At 44.9% G+C, this 19,653-nt stretch overlaps 1 pseudogene; it reads right to left on the reverse strand.

Moving 5' to 3' along the window:
- Positions 1–161: 161 nt before the first annotated feature.
- LOC125535717 (F-box/kelch-repeat protein SKIP25-like) lies at positions 162–14,344 on the reverse strand (annotated as a pseudogene).
- Positions 14,345–19,653: the final 5,309 nt, after the last annotated feature.

The following is a 19,653-nucleotide window of genomic DNA, read 5'->3' on the forward strand; positions in this document are numbered from 1 at the left end:
GTTTTGGAAGATGATTAGGCATTTGACTCTTGACGTGGCATTAGACCAATTTTCTTTGCATCAGACTAGTTCATCCTTGTCCCATTCTCTTTTCTTCATGGATGCCCTTGTAGACCATGGCCACGAAGACGCTGCCGTAGAGCTTATTGCCATCCAAATCCTCAACCCAACTTTTGCGGTTTGTCTTTCCGTCCAAATCCTTCGTAAGCATTAAGCGCATCGTGCCCCTCGTCCACGACGAAGATCATGTCGCGGTCGCCAGGTAATGCCGCGGCAGGGCCCTTCCACCCAGCGAGCATGCTGGCGGCATGTCCTCTCACCTGCCGGCCACGAGGTCGAACACGACGGCCTCCATAGCGCGCCGCCGCCGCGTACGTTGACCATAGATATCTTCCCGCCCGAGCAGAAGCCGTAGAGGGAGCGGCTCCCACGGCATGGCGGGGTCCCATATCGCCTAGGAGCACGCGATAGTGAGGTTGTAGCCGGCGCACGCAACGAACAAGCAGCCCCGCCCGCCGTTCCCCACCTACGCAGAGCAATGGGACCCGCGAGCCGGCCAGCCAGGACGGCACGGGCGCGGCGGCCGGGTCGAACACGAGCAGGCGGCACAACATCAAGTAGACTCCGCGATGAGGACGAGCTACGCCGCGGCGGCCACAAACCGAAACGGCAACCGGCGGGAGAGGACGGGTCGCAAAGCATCGGGGCGCCGACATCCCGTCCTAGTCCCACCGCACGACGATCTGTTCGTAGGCCATGAAGATCGCGCCGCCGTCGCCAGTGCCCTCGAGAAGCGCGTAGAGTGAGAGGGACGACAGCAACGACGGGGCAAACAGGAGGCGGTGCCATGGCAGACGACGCACTTTAGGAGGCGAGCTTTACTCTGTCTACACACCTAAATACCATGCCACATCACACTTTCTAGCCCCAAACCCGCCTAAAATTGATGCAAAACCACCAAAGGTGGAGATTTACCCGGTTTTAAGGATTTGAGGATCAAAATCATACCAAATTTGAGTTCAGGGGGTATTTGTCCCTTAGGCTACATTTGAGGGTGAAAAATGAACTTCTTTCTGTTGGGTAACGTAGTAATTTAAAAAAAATTCTTACACACACGCAAGATCATGGTGATGCATAGCAACGAGGGAAGAGTGTGATCTGCGTACCCTTGTAGATCGACAGCGGAAGCGTTATGACAACGTGATTGATGTAGTCGTACGTCTTCACGGCCCGACCGATCAAGCACCGAAACTACGGCACCTCCGAGTTTTAGCACACGTTCAGCTCGATGACGATCCCCGGACTCCGATCCAGCAAAGTGTCGGGGAAGAGTTCCGTCAGCACGACGGCGTGGTGACGATCTTGATGTTCTACCGTCGCAGGGCTTCGCCTAAGCACCGCTACAATATTATCGAGGATTATGGTGGAAGGGGGCACCGCACACGGCTAAGAATATGATCACGTGGATCAACTTGTGTGTCTATGGGGTGCCCCCTGCCCCCGTATATAAAGGAGCAAGGGGGAGGAGGCCGGCCCTAGGAAGGGCGCGCCAGGGAGTAGGATTCCTACTCCTAGTTGGAGTAGGTTTCCTCCTTTCCTAGTCCAACTAGGAGAAGGGGGAAAGGGGGAGGAAGAGGGGAAGGAAGGGAGAGAGGGGCTGCGCCCCAAATCCCTTGTCCAATTCGGACTGGGCTTGGGAGGGGCGCGCGCCACCTCCTGGTCCTTTCCACTAAGGCCCATTAAGGCCCATTGTTTCTTCCTCGTATTCCCGTAACTCCCCGGTACCTCCGAAAATACCCGAATCACTCGGAACTTTTCCGATGTCCGAATATAGTTGTTCAATATATCAATCTTTACGTCTCGACCATTTCGAGACTCCTCGTCATGTCCCCGATCTCATCCGGGACTCCGAACTCCTTCGGTACATCAAAACTCATAAACTCATAATATAACTGTCATCAAAACCTTAAGCGTGCGGACCCTACGGGTTCGAGAACAATGTAGAAATAACCGAGACACGTCTCCGGTCAATAACCAATAGCGGAACCTGGATGCTCATATTGGCTCCCACATATTCTACGAAGATCTTTATCGGTCAGACCGCATAACAACATACGTTGTTCCCTTTGTCATCGGTATGTTACTTGCCCGAGATTCGATCGTCGGTATCTCAATACCGTGTTCAATCTCGTTACCGGCAAGTCTCTTTACTCGTTTCGTAATACACCATCTCGCAACTAACTCATTAGTTGCAATGCTTGCAAGGCTTATGTGATGTGCATTACCGAGAGGGCCCGGAGATACCTCTCCGACAATCGGAGTGACAAATCCTAATCTCGAAATACGCCAACCCAACATGTACCTTTGGAGACACCTGTAGAGCTCCTTTATAATCACCCAGTTATGTTGTGACGTTTGGTAGCACACAAAGTGTTCCTCCGGCAAACGGGAGTTGCATAATCTCATAGTCATAGGAACATGTATAAGTCATGAAGAAAGCAATAGCAACATACTAAACGATCGAGTGCTAAGCTAACGGAATGGGTCAAGTCAATCACATCATTCTTCTAATGATGTGATCCCGTTAATCAAATAACAACTCTTTTGTTCATGGTTAGGAAACATAATCATCTTCGATTAACGAGCTAGTCAAGTAGAGGCATACTAGTGACACTCTGTTTGTCTATGTATTCACACATGTATTATGTTTCCGGTTAATACAATTCTAGCAAGAATAATAAACATTTATCATGATATAAGGAAATAAATAATAACTTTATTATTGCCTCTAGGGCATATTTCCTTCAGTCTCCCACTTGCACTAGAGTCAATAATCTAGTTCACATCGCCATGTGATCCAACACTAATAGTTCACATCACCATGTGATTAACACCCATAGTTCACATTGTCATGTGACCTGTACCCAAAGGGTTTACTAGCGTCAGTAATCTAGTTCACATAGTTTATGTGATTAACACCCAAAGAGTACTAAGGTGTGATCATGTTTTGCTTGTGAGAAAATTTTAGTCAACGGGTCTGTCACATACAGATTCGTAAGTATTTTGCGAATTCTATGTCTACAATGCTTTGCACGGAGCTACTCTAACTAATTGCTCCCACTTTCAATATGTATCTAGATCGAGACTTAGAGTCATCCAGATCTATGTCAAAACTTGCATCGACGTAACTTTTTACAACGAACCTTTTGTCGCCTCCATAATCGAGAAACATATCCTTATTCCACTAAGGATAATTTTGACCGCTGTCCAGTGATCTACTCATAATCACTATTGTACTCCCTTGCCAAAATTAGTGTAGGGTATACAATAGGTCTGGTACACAGCATGGCATACTTTATAGAACCTATGGCCAAGGCATAGGGAATGACTTCTTTCTATTTTCTGCCGTGGTCGGGCTTTGAGTCTTACTCAATTTCACACCTTGTAACACAGGCAAGAATTCTTTCTTTGACTGTTCCATTTTGAACTACTTCAAAATTTTGTCAGGGTATGTACTCGTTGAAAAAACTTATCAAGCGTTTTGATCTATCTCTATAGATCTTGATGCTCAATATGTAAGCAGCTTCACCGAGGTCTTTCTTTGAAAAAAACTCCTTTCAAACACTCCTTTATGCTTTGCAGAATAATTCTACATTATTTCCGATCAACAATATGTCATTCACATATACTTATCAGAAATGTTGTATTGCTCCCACTCACTTTCTTGTAAATACAGACTTCACCGCAAGTCTGTATAAAACTATATGCTTTGATCAACTTATCAAAGCGTATATTCCAACTCCGAGATGCTTGCACCAGTCCATAGATGGATCTCTGGAGCTTGCATATTTTGTTAACACTTTTAGGATTGACAAAACCTTCTGGTTGCATCATATACAACTCTTCTTTAAAAAAATTCATTAAGGAATGCAGCTTTGTTTATCCATTTGCCAAATTTCATAAAATGCGGCAATTGCTAACATGATTCGGACAGACTTAAGCATAGATACGATTGAGAAACTCTTATCGTAGTCAACACCTTGAACTTTGTCGAAAAACCTTTTGCGACAATTCTAGCTTTGTAGATAGTAACACTACTATCAGCGTCCGTCTTCCTCTTGAAGATCCATTTAATCTCAATGACTTGTCGAACATCGGGCAAGTCAACCAAAGTACATACTTTGTTCTCATACATGGATCTCATCTCAGATTTCATGGCCTCAAGCCATTTCGCGGAATCTGGACTCATCATCGCTTCCTCATAGTTCGTAGGCTCGTCATGGTCAAGTAACATGACTTCCAGAACAGGATTACCGTACCACTCTGGTGCGGATCTCACTCTGATTTACCTACGAGGTTTGGTAGTAACTTGATCTGAAGTTACATGATCATCATCATTAGCTTCCTTACTAATTGGTGTAGTAGTCACAGGAACATATTTCTGTGATGAACTACTTTCCAATAAGGGAGAAGGTACAATTACCTTATCAAGTTCTACTTTCCTCCCACTCACTTCTTTCGAGAAAAACTCCTTCTCTAGAAAGGATCCATTCCTAGCAATGAATAGCTTGCCTTCGGATCTGTGATAGAAGGTGTACCCAACATTTTTCTTTTTGGGTATCCTATGAAGATGCACTTCTCCGATTTGGGTTTGAGCTTATCAGGTTGAAACTTTTTCACATAAGCATTGCAACCTCAAACTTTAAGAAATGACAGCTTAGGTTTCTTGCCAAACCATAGTTCATACGGTGTCGTCTCAACGGATTTAGATGGTGCCCTATTTAACGTGAATGCAGCTGTCTCTAATGCATAACCCCAAAACGATAGTGGTAGATCGGTAAGAGACATCATAGATCGCACCATATCTAATAAAGTACGGTTATGACATTCGGGCACACCATTACATTGTGGTGTTCCAGGTGGCGTGAGTAGTGAAACTATTTCACATTGTTTTTAACTGAAGACCAAACTCGTAACTCAAATATTTTACTTCTGCGATCATATCGTAGAAACTTTTATTTTTGTTACGATGATTCTCCACTTCACTCTGAAATTATTTAAACTTTTCAAATGTTTCAGACTTGTGTTTCATCAAGTAGATATACTCATATCTGCTCAAATCATCTGTGAAGATCAGAAAATAATGATACCTGCCATGAGTCTCAATATTCATCGGACCACATACATCAATATGTATGATTTCCAACAAATCTGTTGCTCGCTCTATTGTTCTGGAGAACGGAGTCTTAGTCATCTTGCCCATGAGGCATGGTTCGCAAGCATCAAGTGATTCCAAAAGCCCATCAGCATGGATTTTCTTCATGCGCTTTACACCAATATGACCTAAACAGCAGTGCCACAAATAAGTTGCACTATCATTATTAACTTTGCATCTTTTGGTTTCAATATTATGATTATGTGTATCACTACGATCGAGATCCAACGAACTATTTTCATTGGGTGTGTAACCATATAAGGTTTTATTCATGTAAACAGAATAACAATTTATTCTCTTACTTAAATGAATAACCGTATTACAACAAACATGATCAGATCATATTCATGCTCAACGCAAACAACAAATAACACTTATTTAGGTTCAACACTAATCCCGAAAGTATAGGGAGTGTGCTATGATGATCATATCAATCTTGGAACTACTTCCAACACACATCGTCACTTCAGCCTTAACTAGTATATGTTCATTATGCAACTCCCGTTTTGAGTTACTACTCTTAGCAACTGAACCAGTATCAAATACCAAGGGGTTGCTATAAACACTAGTAAAGTACACATCAATAACATGTATATCAAATATACTTATGTTCACTTTGACATCCTTCTTATCCGCCAAATACTTGGGGCAGTTCCACTTCCAGTGACCAGTCCCTTTGCAGTAGAAACACTTAGTCTCAGGCTTAGGATCAGACTTGGGCTTCTTCACTTGAGTAGCAACTTGCTTGCCGTTCTTCTTGAAGTTCCCCTTCTTCCCTTTGCCATTTTCTTGAAACTAGTGGTCTTGTCAACCATCAACACTTGATGCTCTTTCTTGATTTCTACCTTCATCGATTTCATCATCATGAAAAGCTCGGGAGTCGTTTTCGTCATCCCTTGCATACTATAGTTCATCACGAAGTTCTACTAACTTGGTGATGGTGACTAGAGAATTCTGTCAATCACTATCTTATCTGGAAGATTAACTCCCACTTGATTCAAGCGATTGCAGTACCCAGACAATCTAAGCACATGCTCACTATTTGAGCGATTCTCCTCCATCTTTTAGCTATAGAACTTGTTGGAAACTTCATATCTCTCAACTTGGGTATTTGCTTGAAATATTAACTTCAACTCCTGAAACATCTCATATGGTCCATGACGTTCAAAACGTCTTTGAAGTCCCGATTCTAAGCCGTTAAGCATGGTGCACTAAACTATCAAGTAGTTATCATATTGAGCTAGCCAAATGTTCATGACGTCTGCATCTGCTCCTGCAATAGGTCTGTCACCTAGCGGTGCATCAAGGACATAATTCTTCTGTGCAGCAATGAGGATAAACCTCAGATCACGGATCCAATCCACATCATTGCTACTAACATCTTTCAACACAATTTTCTCTAGGAACATATCAAAATAAACACAGGGAAGCAACAACGCGAGCTATTGATCTACAACATGATTTGCAAAACACTACCAGGACTAAGTTCATGATAAATTTAGGTTTCAATTAATCATATTACTAAAGAACTCCCACTTAGATAGACATCCCTCTAATCCTCTAAGTGATTACGTGATCCAAATCAACTAAACCATGTCCGATCATCACGTGAGATGGAGTAGTTTCATTGGTGAACATCGCTATGTTGATCATATCTACTATATGATTCACGCTCGACCTTTCGGTCTCCGTGTTCCGAGGCCATATCTGTATATGCTTGGCTCGTCAAGTATAACCTGAGTATTCCGCGTGTGCAACTGTTTTGCACCCTTTGTATTTGAACGTAGAGCCTATCACACCCGATCATCACGTGGTGTCTCAGCACGAAGAATTTTCACAATGGTGCATACTCAGGGAGAACACTTCTTGATAATTAGTGAGAGATCATCTTAAAATGCTACCGTCAATCAAAGCAAGATAAGATGCATAAAAGATAAACATCACATGCAATTAATATAAGTGATATGATATGGCCATCATCATCTTGTGCTTGTGATCTCCATCTTCGAAGCACCGTCGTGATCACCATCGTCACCGGCATGACACCTTGATCACCATCGTAGCATCGTTGTCATCTCGCCAATCTTATGCTTCCACGACTACCGCTACCGCTTAGTGATAAAGTAAAGCATTACAGCGCAATTGCATTTCATACAATAAAGCGACAACCATATGGCTCCTGCCAGTTGCCGATAACTTGGTTACAAAACATGATCATCTCATACAATAAAATTTAGCATCATGTCTTGACCATATCACATCACAACATGCCCTGCAAAAACAAGTTAGACATCCTCTACTTTGTTGTTGCAAGTTTTACGTGGCTGCTGCGGGCTTAAGCAAGAACCAATCTTACCTACGCATCAAAACCACAACGATAGTTTGTCAAGTTGGTGCTGTTTTAACCTTCGCAAGGACCGGGCGTAGCCACACTCGGTTCAACTAAAGTTGGAGAAACTGTCACCCGCTAGCCACCTTTGTGCAAAGCACGTCGGGAGAACCGGTCTCGCGTAAGCATACGCGTAATGTCGGTCCGGGCCGCTTCGTCCAACAATACCGCCGAACCAAAGTATGACATGCTGGTAAGCAGTATGACTTATATCGCCCACAACTCACTTGGGTTCTACTCGTGCATATAACATCAACACATAAAACCTAGGCTCGGATGCCACTGTTGGGTAACGTAGTAATTTCAAAAAATTTCCTACGCACACGCAAGATCATGGTGATGCATAGCAACGAGGGAAGAGTGTGATCTACGTACCCTTGTAGATCGACAGCGGAAGCGTTATGACAACACGGTTGATGTAGTCGTACGTCTTCACGGCCCGACTGATCAAGCACCGAAACTACGGCACCTCCAAGTTTTAGCACACGTTCAGCTCGACGACGATCCCCGGACTCCGATCCAGCAAAGTGTCGGGGAAGAGTTCCGTCAGCACGACAGCATGGTGACGATCTTGATGTTCTACCGTCGCAGGGCTTCGCCTAAGCACCGCTACAATATTTTCGAGGATTATGGTGGAAGGGGGCACCGCACACGGCTAAGAATATGATCACGTGGATCAACTTGTGTGTCTATGGGGTGCCCCCTGCCCCCGTATATAAAGGAGCAAGGGGGAGGAGGCCGGCCCTAGGAGGGGCGCGCCAGGGAGTAGGATTCCTACTCCTAGTTGGAGTAGGTTTCCTCCTTTCCTAGTCCAACTAGGAGAAGGGGGGAAAGGGGGGAAGAGGGGAAGGAAGGGAGAGAGGGGCCGCGTCCCAAATCCCTTGTCCAATTCGGACTGGGCTTGGGAGGGGCGCGACGCCACCTCCTGGTCCTTTCCACTAAGGCTCATTAAGGCCCATTGTTTCTTCCTCGTATTCCCGTAACTCCCGGTGCCTCCGAAAATACCCGAATCACTCAGAACCTTTCCGATGTCCGAATATAGTTGTCCAATATATCAATCTTTACGTCTCGACCATTTCGAGACTCCTCGTCATGTCCCCGATCTCATCCGGGACTCCGACATCCTTCGGTACATCAAAACTCATAAACTCATAATATAACTGTCATCAAAACCTTAAGCGTGCGGACCCTACGGGTTCGAGAACAATGTAGACATGACCGAGACACGTCTCCGGTCAATAACCAATAGCGGAACCTGGATGCTCATATTGGCTCCCACATATTCTACGAAGATCTTTATCGGTCAGACCGCATAACAACATACGTTGTTCCCTTTGTCATCGGTATGTTACTTGCCCGAGATTCGATCGTCGGTATCTCAATACCGTGTACAATCTCGTTACCGGCAAGTCTCTTTACTCGTTTCGTAATACATCATCTCGCAACTAACTCATTAGTTGCAATGCTTGCAATGCTTATGTGATGTGCATTACCGAGAGGGCCCGGAGATACCTCTTCGACAATCGGAGTGACAAATCCTAATCTCGAAATACGCCAACCCAACATGTACCTTTGGAGACACCTGTAGAGCTTCTTTATAATCACCCAGTTATGTTGTGACGTTTGGTAGCACACAAAGTGTTCCTCTGGCGAACGGGAGTTGCATAATCTCATAGTCATAGGAACATGTATAAGTCATGAAGAAAGCAATAGCAACATACTAAACAATCGAGTGCTAAGCTAACGGAATGGGTCAAGTCAATCACATCATTCTTCTAATGATGTGATCCCGTTAATCAAATAACAACTCTTTTGTTCATGGTTAGGAAACATAACCATCTTCGATTAACGAGCTAGTCAAGTAGAGGCATACTAGTGACACTCTGTTTGTCTATGTATTCACACATGTATTATGTTTCCGGTTAATACAATTCTAGCAAGAATAATAAACATTTATCATGATATAAGGAAATAAATAATAACTTTATTATTGCCTCTAGGGCATATTTCCTTCACTTTCCTTCAGTTAACACAGGGTAATAACCACAGATCTGTGCTCAAAAAATAAATAACTGCGGGTCTAACCGATCACCGAACTCTAAAAAAAAGAATCACAACTGAACAACGAATTAACTTTTTTTCAAGAGTAACCCTAGACGTACCATGTTTTTATAGAAGGCAGAAAACAATTACAAGAGACTACAATTTGCTACGAACAACAAGTCTAGTTGAAACTCCACACTCCACCGCGACAATGGGGTTATTCGGTTTGGTTAGGTTCTGGTTTTGGTTAACTTCAAACTTGGAGACATCTTCCGAGACGTTGGACTCGGGTCGCTTGTCTGCGGGGTCAACCTCGACATGCACCATCTTCAACGACATGATGTTTCGGTGGAAGGAGGACCGACGCTTTGCCTCGCATAGCGAACAACGGTAGAATGGGGAGAGAGGAGAGGAGAGAATGGGGAGAGCGGTGGAATGGGCAGCAGTAGAGTCTGTTGGACCCTGTGAACCACCAGAAACTAATTTACCATTGAACGGATGATCCCTAACAAACTGGTTGACTGCATTTTTAAAATGTCTATTTTGTTACGACACTGGATATCTCTAATTAAGGACGACGACGTGGCGACTGTGGAGCTCGTCGCGTGCGAACAACGCCGGCCTCCATTTTGGATAGGGATCGGGGCCAGCCGGTTGTAGTTGGGGCTTTGCTACGTCGCCGTCTATCTTCTATTAGACTACTCACAATGGGGAGAAATTTCTACTAGTAACATGCATATGTTAATAGTCTATGTTACTACCTTCATAATGGGGAATAATATATGTGTGGTGTCATGCAACACTTCATTTATTAGTTTATAGACTCATCTTTTTTTGGTATGTGTGATGTTACTCATAGTATGAGTAACTAGCTATGTTACTCAATTCATCTCTCTCCTCATTAAATCATTGCCACATAAACAAATTTGATTAGTTGGACTTTATGTTACTGATGAAGTTACCCCCACTTTGGGTAGTTTTATGCTCTTTTGGTTACACTCCTTTGGCATGCGTGCCTTCATGCCGGTTGTGGCCTGCCATGTCGCTTTGAACTTGTCTGCTTAGGTGTACTTTCGCTCGGTGCGGGTGGTTTGTAAGACTCTATTGTTGAACGCTTGGTGGCTTTATTAATTTAAAGTTGGGCCTCAACCTTTTCTCTAAAACGGAGAGACGAGATGTGGTCATGAGAAACCCTCGTATGTGGCTGTAAATATACTTGAAAAAGTGACTTGAGCCGAGATCTGCCAGGTTGTATTAGGCCAGGACTTGAGTGCAGCTAGTCTACATCAAAGGCCCTAACCTCTGAAGTGTCCAACCCAAGGCAGCCTAGTTCGGCTGATGGGCTGTCTACTGTTGAGTCGATCTAGCTTATGTTGTCTAGGCGGCCAAGGCGTGGCGACCATGTTGATGGATGGTGGTGTAATGGTGTACACGTTCAGGAATAGAGTGATCAGTGACCAGTGGCGGAATTAGGTTGTTTGGACACCACACGAGCTAGTTAATATGTATCAAAGGTTTAAAAGTTGTGGTGGAGCTACATGTGGATAGGGTGGGCCGCCGCCCACGGCCCACCCTGAGATTTGGGCCAGCGACCCAACCCCACCATCCTTGCTCAATAGCCCAAACTGAGACAGCCCAAGGCAGCGAGCAACTAGGCAATCCACTGAATCAGGCATCGAGCATACGTGAGCGAATGCGAGAGGAGTGAACAGGCGATGGACCAGTGTTCCATGTGTGAACACACAACTCCGATGGCGGTGGCACTGAGAGCCGGTGAGTGATATGTCCATTTTGCATAATGTTTACCTATTGTTATTTACTATGTGTTTATGCATAATAATGCTTTTTGGAGTAATTCTAATGCCTTTTCTCTCATAATATGCAAGGTTGACACAAAGAGGGAGAATACCGACAGCTGGAATTCTGGACCTGAAAAAGCTACGTCAGGCCACCTATTCTGCACAACTCCAAATGAGCTAAAAATTTGTGGAGAATTATTTTGTAATATATAATGAATAATGGAGCAAATAAGTACAAGAGGGGGCCCACCAGGTGGGCACAACCCACCTGGGCGCGCCAGGGAGCCCAGGTGCGCCCTGGTGGGTTGTGTCCTCCTTGGCCCACCTTCGGTGCCCCTCTTCTGGTATATAAGTCATTTTGACCTAGAAAAAATAAGAGGAGGACTTTTGGGACGAAGCGCCGCCGTCTCGAGGCGGAACTTGGGCAGGAGCACTTTTGCCCTTCGGCAGAGCGATTCCACCAGGGGAACTTCCCTTCCAGAGGGGGAAATCATCGACATCATCATCACCAACAACTCTTCCATCTTGGGGAGAGCAATCTTCATCAACATCTTCAACATCACCATATCCTCTCAAACCCTAGTTCATCTTTTGTGTTCAATCTTTGTACCAGAACCTTAGATTGGTGCTTGTGGGTGACTAGTAGTGTTGATTACATCTTGTAGTTGATTACTATATGCTTTATTTGGTGGAAGATTATATGTTTAGATCCATTATGCTATTTGATACCCCTCTGATCTTGAGCATGATTATCATTTGTGAGTAGTTACTTTTGTTCTTGAGGTCACGGCAGAAATCTTGTTGCAAGTAATCATGTGAACTTGATATGTGTTCGATATTTTGATGATATGTATGTTGTGATTCCCTTAGTGGTGTCGTGTGAATGTCGACTACATGAGCCTTCACCATATTTGGGCCTAAGGGAATGCATTGTGGAGTAGTTATTAGATGATGGGTTTCTAGAGTGACAGAAGGTTAAACCATAGTTTATGCGCTACTTCGTAAGGGATCGATTTGGACCCAAAAGTTTAATACTATGGTTAGATTTTATCTTAATATTTTTCTCGTAGTTGCAGATGATTGCGAGGGGGTTAATCATAAGTAGGAAGTTTGTTCAAATAAGAACAACACCTAATCACCGGTCCACCCACATATCAAATTATCAAAGTAGCGAACACGAATCAAACCAACATGATGAAAGTGACTAGATGAAATTCCCGTGTACCCTCAAGAACACTTTGCTTATTATAAGAGACCATTTTGGCATGTCCTTTGCCACAAAAGGATTGGGCTACCTTGCTTCATATTATTTGCTGGTACCTTACTTGCTCGTTACAAATTATCTTGCTATCAAACTACTTGTTACTTATCAATCGTAGTCCTTTCGATAAGTAAGAGTGTCGAACCCAGCGAGGAGCAGAAGGAAATGACAAGTGGTTTTCAGCAAGATATTCTCTGCAAGCACTGAAATTATCGGTAACAGATAGTTTTGTGATAAGATAAATCGTAACGGGTAACAAGTAAATAAAGTAACTAAGGTGCAGCAAGGTGGCCCAATCCTTTTTGTAGCAAAAGACAAGCCTAGACAAACTCTTATATAAAGCAAAGCGCTCCCGAGGACACATGGGAATTGTTTTCAAGCTACTTTTCATCATGCTCATATGATTCACGTTCGTTACTTTGATAATTTGATATGTGGGTGGACCGGTGCTTGGGTGCTGCCCTTCCTTGGACAAGCCTCCCACTTATGATTAACCCCTCTCGCAAGCATCCACAACTACGAAAGAAGAATTAAGGTAAACTTAACCATAGCATGAAACATATGGATCCAAATCAGCCCCTTACGAAACAACGCATAAAGTAGGGTTTAAGCTTCTATCACTCTAGCAACCCATCATCTACTAATTACATCCCAATTCCTTCCCCGTTGTAACACCCCGGATGTAACTTACCATATTTGTACTCTGACTCTTGCCATTTTCAGCTCTAAGTTATGAGATCCGTGGTTGGGTTCTTGTCTTTGTTTTGCATTTTGTTCATTTTATGCATATCATATCATGTCATCATGTGCATCGCATTTGCATACGTGTTCGTCTCATGCATCCGAGCATTTTCCCCGTTGTCCGTTTTGCAATCCGACACTCCTATGTCCTCCGGCGCCCCCTTTTGCCTCTTTTCATGAGAGGGTGTTAAAAATTCTCAAAATGGACCAAGATTGCCAAGCGGCCTTCGTACACCACCGGTAGACCGCCTGTCAAGTTTCGGGCCATTTGGAGTCCGTTTGATACTCCAACGGTTAACCGGGGAGCCGTCAAGGCCTCGTGTGTGTTGCAGCCCAACACCCCTCCAAAGTGGCCCAATAACCCATCCAAACCCCCTCCATCCTCTCGGCCGTTCGATCACGATCGCGTGGCCGAAAACCGCACTCCATTTGGACACTACAAACTCCTCCTATATATAAATAAGTGATCCCCTCTCCAAATTCGCGGTCAAAACCCTACCCTAACCTTCCCCGCCGCCACCGGACGTGTCCGAGATGGCCGGACGTGTCCGCGCCGCCGCCCGCATCCAACCCCGCGCCACCACGTGGAACCGCGCCACCCGCCGCCGTAGCGACCCGCGAGCCCATGGCGGGCCCACCGAGCCCGCGCCGCCCGGCCGCTCCCCCGCGCGTCCCCGCGCCTGAGGACGGCGAGCGCCGCCGCCGCAGGCCTCCTCCGCTGCCCGGCTAACCCCCGTGCCGCCGCCGTTCACCCTCTCCGCCGCCTCGCCGGTCGCCGCCGCCCGCGCCTCGACGGCGTCGCGCTTCCCCGCCACCGTGTCGCGCCGGATCCGGCCGGATCTCGTCGCCCTGAGCTCGCCGGCGTGTTCATCCACTACTTCGGCCGCCGTCCCCATCTTCTCATGCGACCTCCCCGACAAACCTCGAACCACGCGTCTCAGATCTGGAAAACCCTAGGGTTGACCTCGTTTCATCACTAAGTCTTTTATTTTTGCATTCTGAAGCGCTGTTTAACATGCCATAACTCCTCATCCGTAGATCCGTTTTGCATGCATGATATATCAAAATGTTCATCTTGATGTGCTCTTCAATTTGTTCCATTGTGTCATGATTGTTTGAGTCCATCTTGATGCCCAAATGACCGATGCAAGAGTGCTATAAAGGGTTAGGTGCTGATTCTTAGCAGAGTATGAGCATTTGTCATTTTTGCTACATTTGTTGTGTGCTGCCTATGGGCATGAGCTCTACATGTGTTTTGGGCTATACCATGCCATCTTTACAGGGGTGTATGCCATGTATTTTTGTGATCTTTGTGGTGACTAGCACAAGCATGCAAAGTAGCTCTCGTAATATTGCTGATTTCAGGGACTTAGAATTTCACTAAGTCATTTCCCTGCTGTTATTTTTATGCCACGTATTCATGTTACTACAGAGAGATCCATGCTTCTTTTGAGTATGTTCAGTAAGGATGATTTGGACATATGGTCATGCTATATCCATCCATGCCCCTAATTGCATTTATGGAGTGACCTACCATGACTCAATCTTGCTCTACTTTTGCTATAAAATGTTCCTGGCAGATTGTTTACGTGTTAATCAATTTTTGCCAAGGTTGTTGTAGTTGATACAAGCATTCTATAAACTTGTTCTTGCCATGGTTAGCTTCTTGAAGATGTATTCTTGCTGATGCTATGCTTATATTGTCATGCAATGCCTTGTGATGAGTGAATCGAGCTCGCAAAGATGCCTTCATAACTTTGTTTATGCCATGTCCAGTTTTCTGCTAACTCTGAATCTGTTAACGAAACTTGCTATGTTTACATGGGTGCCATCATATCTTCTGATCCTTTTTGGCTTATGGTCAGTAAGGGACTTTTGTTATATGCTTTGAGTAGATTCATTCCATGCCTTGCTTTTCTATGATATGTTACTGTAGCATGTTGTTTGCTTGCTCTCAACATTGCTTCCTCATGTTAATTCCTGGCATGTTAGTATTTTCACTAAGTCTATGAAGCTGATATCTTTTGCACTTTTGTCGTGCTTGTTTGATCCTGCTATTGTGTGATTTAGCCGTAGCTAAGTGGTCATCTTTTGTAAAGCATCTTAAGTAGATCACTGCCATGTGCTTGGTTGTTATGTTGTAGTGCAGTAGCTTAGTTTCTTGTTGCATTCTAGATGGCATCGTGCTGTTAATCGTAGAATTGTGCCATTATTGTTTTGCTTGCCATTTGCAAACCGTGCATCCAATTCCGGTGATCTTTATACCGGTTTCGACCAAAATCAACTCATCTTTCCAGTGGCACACTTGGTTTGCCAAGTTGATGCCTTGTTCATCCTTTTCCTTCCGGAGCACGCATATGCATTGCATATAACATCCTGCGTGTCATGTCATGTTTTGCATCATGTTGCTTGCGCATTGCACCGTGGTTGATTGTGTTTTTCTTTGCTTGTGTTCTTGCCTTGGGTAGAGCCGGGAGACGAGTGCGTGATCGAGGAACCCGTTGAGTATGCTTACAAGGATCAAGCTTTCGTCAACTCGGAGAACTTTGCAGGCAAGATGACCATACCCTCGAAATCACTTCTATCTTTGCTTGCTAGTTGTTCGCTCTATTGCTATGCCGCGATACCTATCACTTGCTATATCATTCTTCCCATATTGCCATGTCAAGCCTCTAACCCACCTTTCCTAGCAAACCGTTGTTTGGCTATGTTACCGCTTTACTCAGCCCCTCTTATAGCGTTGCTACTTGCAGGTGATGATGGAGTTTGTTCCATGTTGGAACATGATTATTGTTGGGATATCATTATTATATCTTGTTTACTTTAATGCACCTATATACTTGGTAAAGGGTGGAAGGCTCGGCCTTATGCTTGGTGTTTTGTTCCACTCTTGCCGCCCTAGTTTCCGTCATACCGGTGTTATGTTCCTTGATTTTGCGTTCCTTACGCGGTTGGGTTATAATGGGAACCCCTTGACAGTTCGCCTTGAATAAAACTCCTCCAGCAAGGCCCAACCTTGGTTTTACCATTTCCACCTAAGCCTTTTTCCCTTGGGTTCCGCGGACTCAAGGGTCATCTTTATTTTAAACCCCCGGGCCAGTGCTCCTCTGAGTGTTGGTCCAACTTGTCAGCCGCCAGTGGCAACCAGGGGCAACTCTGGGCTGGCCTACCGGAAGTTTGGACAATCTGGTGCACCCTGAGAACGAGATATGTGCAGCTCCTATCGGGATTTGTTGGCACATTCGGGTGGCTTTGCTGGTCTTGTTTTACCATTATCGAAATGTCTTGCAACCGGGATTCCGAGTCTGATCGGGTCTTCCTGGGAGAAGGAATATCCTTCGTTGACCGTGAGAGCTTGTGATGGGCTAAGTTGGCACACCCCTGCAGGGTTTTGAAACTTTCGAAAGCCGTGCCTGCGATTATGGGCAAACGGGAATTTGTTAATATCCAATTGTAGAAAACCTGACACTTAACTTAATTAAAATGAATCAACCGCCTATGTAGCCGTGATGGTCTCTTTTCGGCGGAGTCCGGGAAGAGAACACGGTCTCGTGTTATGCTTGAACTTAAGTAGTTTCAGGATCACTTCTTGATCTTTATAGCTTCTCGACCGTGCTTTGCTTCTCTTCTCACTCTCATTTGCGTAAGTTAGCCACCATACATGCTAGTGCTTGCTACAGCTCCACCTCACTACCCTTTCCTACCTTTAAGCTTAAATAGTTTTGATCGCGAGGGTGTGAGATTTTTGAGTCCCCGTGACTCACAGATTACTTCCAAAACCAGATGCAGGTGCCGATGATGCCAGTGCAAGGGACGCGACCGAACTCAAGTGGGAGTTCAACGAGGATTCGGGACGTTACTATGTGTTTTTTCCGGACGATCGGTAGAGGAGCCCAGTTGGGGAGATCGGGGATCTATGCATTTGGGGTTGTCTTTCTTTATTTGGTTCCGTAGTTGGACCTTGATTGTATTCTGGATGATGTAATGCTATATTTATGTATTGTGTGAAGTGCCGACTGTAAGCCAACTCTTTATCCCTTCCTTATTCAGTACATGGGATGTGTAAAGATTACCCCTCTTGCGACATGCCTATTATGCGGTTATGCCTCTAAGTCGTGCCCCGACACGTGGGAGATATAGCCGCATCATGGGTGTTACAAGTTGGTAATCAGAGCCTTCCCCGACTTAGGAGCCCCCTGCTTGATCGAATCGCTGACGTTGTTGAGTCTAGAAAAATGTTTTGAGTCTTATAGGATTATATATATATAGGAGAGTAGGATTCTTTATACTCCTCAGTCCCTTCGTCGCTCTGGTGAGGCCTCCTGATGTAGAGTTTTAACTCTTCTCTTCTCAAATTTCATTAAAAAAATTAGGATCACGCGGGTATCTTGGAATCGTTCCGATGGTTTTGTGACGAGAACATTGTTCTTGGTGCCTCCTGACATTTAGGGGTTGTGGCAGTGTCCCAGGGAGTTGAGCTCCGAGGTGTTGTCGTCACAATTTCATCGTTGCAGTTCTGGAATACCTGAGTTTGCCGACATCGAAAATCTCATTTATGCAGTTGTTGGTGAGATAACCTCGACGCCACCCAGTACTGGGGCGGGAGTTCGGGAGTATTGCCATAACTCGTATAACGAATGCTTTTCGAAGGTTGAGGTAAATGATTTCCGAAGGTTTCTTGGTTATGTGTTGAAGTATGAATACAACTGGATGTAGGATTTGCTAGTTTTGGGTGAGATATTATGCTTCCCCTGTATCCCCAACACCTGATTGCATAACCAGAAAGTTTTGGGAGTTTCATAGGTGGGAATTCATGTAGCTCTAGTATTTCTTCCCGCAGATATTTGGTTTGTGATTGGGTAATCCTTACCAATTATTTGCTCATATCCGTACCTTGTTGTTTTATTCATCTATCTCTATCTAAGTGGCTTCTCAGCCTTATGGAAGTGTGATCATTTACTTTGGAATTCATTCGTTCATTTTTGTTCGAATGTTAAGGCTATATGTTGCAATTTCAATCCATTGATTCATCTTGAATATATGTCTTTCAGGATGCTAACGGATGTCAACCTCTTCAGGATGACTCCTCCAACGCGTGAGAATCTGGAACCTCCGCCACCACCTCCACCTCCGGAGGCATGGCAAGCTGTCATGGCCGCCACCAACGTCAACACGCAGATGCTTATGCAACTCTTGCAAGAGCGCAACCAAGGAAATCAAGGCCAAGGCAACAATCAAGCTCAGTTTGCTACTCTCAGTCAGTTCCTCGCAAACCAGCCGAAGTCCTTCAGTAACTGTGTCGAGGCCACAGACGCTGATGATTGGCTCATGGATATCTGCAAACATTTTGAGTGTAGCAATGTCAGGCCTGAGGACTTTGTCAAGTTTGCTTCGTTCCAACTCAAAGACCAAGCTGCTGAGTGGTATCAACAATACAAAGATTCCAGAGGAGGTCGTGTGATTACCTAGGATGATTTCCGCCGAGACTTTAAAGCTCACCACATTCCACAAAGTGTTGCTGAGAGTAAGCGTGAGGAGTTCCGCAATCTCAAGCAAGGCAACATGTCTGTTTACCAATACAACATCCTGTTTCAGAGGCTCTCTCACTTCGCTAAACAAGACGTCCCTGATGAGAAGAGCATGATTTATCAATTCAGAGGTGGCCTCAGAGAAGATCTGCAACTAGCTCTCGTGCTTTTTGAGACGACCAAGTATGATGATTTCTACAACATGACACTAAAGCAAGAGGCCACTCAGCTCAAGTTTGATGCTTATAAGAAGAGAGTCAGGGATGCAACTCAATCGTCTTCTTCAACTCAAGTGGCAGCTAAGCAACAGAAATTCTGGTTGCCTCCTCCTCCTCCGTTCCGTCAGCCTTATCAGCAGAAGAGTAATGGTGGCAATGGATCTTCCCACCCACCCAACCCAGGCTATCAGAACAAAGCTCCGTCTCATGCTCCAAGGTCAAGTGCTCCTTATCACCGTCCGCTCTCAGAGGTTACTTGCAACAAGTGTCAGCAGAAAGGGCACTATGCGAACAAATGCTTCAACCAAAGGCGTCTTCCGCCTCCTCCTCCTATGAGATCTGCCAGCAATGCAGTGGTCAAGCATAATCCCAAGTTTGTAAAGGTCAACATGATGAACGCAGCTCAGGCATAGGACTCTTCAGAAGTGATCATGGGTAATCTTCTTGTTAATGATATTC

The sequence above is a fragment of the Triticum urartu genome, chromosome 2A, assembly GCF_056163025.1.
Source record: "Triticum urartu cultivar PI428250 chromosome 2A, HENAU_Tu73, whole genome shotgun sequence".
Lineage (NCBI taxonomy): Eukaryota > Viridiplantae > Streptophyta > Magnoliopsida > Poales > Poaceae > Triticum > Triticum urartu.